The sequence below is a fragment of the Poecilia reticulata genome, unplaced genomic scaffold (genome assembly GCF_000633615.1).
Source record: "Poecilia reticulata strain Guanapo unplaced genomic scaffold, Guppy_female_1.0+MT scaffold_713, whole genome shotgun sequence".
Lineage (NCBI taxonomy): Eukaryota > Metazoa > Chordata > Actinopteri > Cyprinodontiformes > Poeciliidae > Poecilia > Poecilia reticulata.
Window position 1 is genome coordinate 30485 of NW_007615460.1, and position 4030 is coordinate 34514.

At 33.8% G+C, this 4030-nt stretch overlaps 1 long non-coding RNA gene across 1 annotated transcript; it reads left to right on the plus strand.

Annotated features, from left to right (window-relative positions):
• The first annotated feature begins 906 nt into the window (after nucleotides 1-906).
• LOC103461175 (uncharacterized) lies at nucleotides 907-2075 on the plus strand. Its single transcript, XR_533058.1, has 2 exons — nucleotides 907-1672; nucleotides 1765-2075. It is a non-coding gene; the product is annotated as an uncharacterized LOC103461175 (long non-coding RNA).
• Nucleotides 2076-4030: the final 1955 nt, after the last annotated feature.

A 4030-nucleotide genomic window follows, 5' to 3' on the forward strand; every position in this document is an offset into this window, starting at 1 on the left:
AAACGGGTCAATTTGACCCGCAACATAATAGGAGGATCCAGTATCTACCTGAAATACATAATTGAATGAAATTCAAACTCTAACACACCTAATGTGTAACACCAGGTAAAAAGAGACAAACATATTTAGTAAGTGAACAATGTCTTTAATAAAAGCACAGAGACATTACAAAAAGTAAGAAAAAGTACTGCACACAACATCATGTGACATTATAAGAGTGAAACATCCACAAATGAACAAAGATCAGATTAAAGTTAATTTCTTAAACAATTTGTGTTCAAATTTCATAGTTGATTATGATTTCAAAATAACTTAATATGACAGTGTGTTTAGAAACAAGTGGAAACTGATGTAAGGCTTTATATGTTTTGGTAAAACAGGAATCCACATCAAATTATTTGAAAATGAATTCAAATATCAAAATGTCTGAAAATAATCTGAAATAATCGAGCATCTTTGCTTTTATTGACAAATAATTTGTGTTTCTTCCCCAGGAGGAGGAGTCAATGCAAATACTGAACGCTCCACTTTTACATGTTTGTTAGTTTAAGAGCAGCAATGAATTAGTGGTGAACACAGAATGAACAGAGACAAATGGCTTCTACAATGATTAGATTTGAGGTTTTCCTTGCTGCTATTATTTTGTCTTTAAACTGGAGTGGTAAGAAAATAAATATATATTTATGCAGAAAGACCGGCGCCGGGAAACAAACCCAGAACCTTCTTGCTGCAGGGCAACAGCTCTACAAACTGCGCCACTGTGCAGCCGTATAATGTAACATTCAAGGTGATATTGACTTGAAACATAATTTTATATAAATAATGTGTTTCACCTTCCACTAAGAGGTTTGTCTGAAACATTCAGTTTGTTAAAAAATGTTTTCGTTTTTTTGTCAATAACAATGATACAATACAAATATTATATTCTTATTTGGTTTAATCAACACAAGCAGGACTGGAGACGCAAAAATATACGGAAGATACATGCACCATATTAAACTGAACCCCAATGTTGTTAAAATAGTGCTTCCAAAACTATACCAATAACTTTACTTTTCCCAGGTTTAGCTGAAATCCGTCATTGACATAATCTCTGACTCTAACTCACTTGATTAATGTGTAAGGCAAGAAAAAAAGGGACAAACATGATTAGTAAGCAAACAGTGTGTTTAATAAAATGCAGGGTTTTGCACAGAACATCAAGTGGCAAAACAAGAGTGAAACATCCACAAAAAGGTTCTAAATGCAAAAACATCAAATTAAATGCAATTCCTTAAACAAATAGTGTTCAAGTTTCATTGTTGATTTATTATTTCAAAATAATTTAATTTGACATGTTACGTAGAAATAAATGAAATCTGCTGTAAAGCTTTATATGTTTTGTTAACATGAATCCACATCAAATTGTTTAAAAATGTATTCAGATACTAAAATGTTTGAAAATAACCTGAACAAATCGTCCAAATTTGCTTTTATTGATCAGATTAATTGTGTTTCTTCCACAGGAGGAGGAGTCAATGCAAATACTGAACGCTCCACTTTCACATGTCTGTTAGTTTAAGAGCAGCAGTGAATTAGTGRTGAACACAGAATGAACAGAGACAGATGGCTTCTACAATGATTAGATTTCAGGTTTTCCTTGCCTTTATTATCTTTTCCTTAAAATGGAGCGGTAAGAAAAGAAGATTAGTTTTTTTAAACGAATTCATGATTGATGAAAAGAGATGTTGGTGAGACAATAAATAATTATCTGTTTTTCTGCAGGAACTGATGGTCAAACACTGACTGAGTCTGAATCAGTGGTTAAAAGGCCTGGAGAATCTCACAGACTGACCTGCACATATTCTGGGTTTAGTAGCACTCCTGACATAGCTTGGATCAGACAGGCAGCTGGAAAAGGACTGGAATGGATCGCTTTTATCTGGGATGACAGCAGTGGCATGTACTACCCTGACTCACTGAAAACCCGATTCACCATCTCCAGAGACAACAGCAGAAGTCAAGTGTATCTGCAGATGAACAGCCTGACAGCTGGAGATTCTGCTGTTTATTACTGCGCTCGAGAGACACAGTGACACAGAAAGCAGAAACACTGAACAAAAACTTCTTTGATCATGAAAAGTTTTAACAAGAAACCACCACAGGGGGAGCCCTAACACCAGTTTTCTTCGGTGACTGTCTCTCTCGCTTTACAGGTTCTTTTGTCTTTATTATCAAATGGAGTCATTCCTGTTGGTCCTGTGCTGAGCAAGGACAATACAACTATAAAGAATAGTTGTATTTTTATTTTGTCTTTATTTTGTCTAAATTAAAACAGAGTTGGGTTTGAATAAATTCACATCACACTATTCGATATTTAACATCACACTATTCAAATTTAATGCTCCTTCAGAGGAACATTAAATTTGGTTCCAAATACTTCACAAATGTAAATGTAACAAATAGGCAAATCTTTCAGTGAATTTTCTTTCAAACAATATTAAAATAAGATGCATTACATAAATATATGTCAAATGTATGTACAGAATGTTTAATAAGACATTATAAAAGGTTGTGCACAGAACAAAAGGTGACGATACAAGAGTTACTTACTCTGTTAAAAACAGTTCATGTTTATGATTTCCTGTTTCTACCGATTTTCAACATGATGTGGTTCAACTGAAAATATTTTGTTGTATTCTTCCACAAATACGTCCATAAAGGCAAAGTACATAACAGGTCAGAAATAAAATATTTACAACAATTTCTGTTCCAAATTTATTAGTTGAGTTTTGTTTTAGAAATAATGTAAGAATATGACAGTTTATATATTTTTTTCTAAATTATGCCAACACCTTTACTGTTCCCATATTGATCTGGAATCCATATTTGATTTCTTCTCTGACTCTAACTCACCTGATTAATGTTTAACACAAGGAAAAAGAGGGACAAACATGTTTAGTAAGCAAACAGTGTGTTTAATAAAAGCATTACAAAACATTCTGCAGAGAACATCACGTGGCAATATAAGAGTGAGACACATCCACAAAAATGTTCCAAATGCACAAAGATCAGATTAGTTTTTAAATGAGCTGTGCTTGTTAAAGGACTATTTTTGAATAAATGTTTGAGACAGTTTGCATATTTTTGATGATGTGTAGAAAAATGTTAATGTGAATTTTATTTATAAAGCATTGAAAAACTGATATTCATTGCTTCAAAGTGCTGTACAGTATTACAGTAGTGTAAGAAGAAAAAAATACACATAATGAATTTAAACATGCACAAGTCGTTATTTTGTGTTTATCATATGGTTGTTCCACTCTAACAAAAGAACGAATGAACCATAATATTAAAATACATTATTTAAAGACTTAATTTACCCATGATTTTTAATTATTTAAACTTTATACATAAATTCTCAATTTCAAGTAAGTAAATCTCAAAACTAATTTCAGGACAATATAATTGGAAACATATTATTTCTTGCTGTTGGTCCACAGCACATAAAAAATCTTTTTATCCTGTGATGGTGGGGCTGGTTTGGTATTATGCAAATGAAAAGAATCATGTTATAAAGTCTTGATGTGATGCTGTCAGCTGCAGAGGAGGAGAAACTCCCATCAGATTCATTCAACACCAACATGCTCTCTGTAGCTCTGCTGCTGCTGCTGGCTGCTGCATCCTGTGAGTCTCACTGAGACAGAAACATTTACAGCATGATGACAATAAATTCAATTCATTGTTGGTAACAATATGGTTTTAATGTTTTTCTCTACAGGTATAAAGTGTGAACAGTTGACACAACCAGACTCTGTGACTGTGCAGCCAGGTCAAAGTCTGACCATCAGCTGTCAGGTCTCTTATTCTCTGAGCAGCTATGCAACAGCTTGGATCAGACAGCCTGCTGGGAAAGGACTGGAGTGGATTGGGTGGAAATATACTGGAGATTCTAGCTACAAAGATTCACTGAGGAACAAATTCAGTATCGACTTAGACACTTCCAGTAAAACAGTGACTCTGAATGGACAGAATATGCAGCCTGGAGACT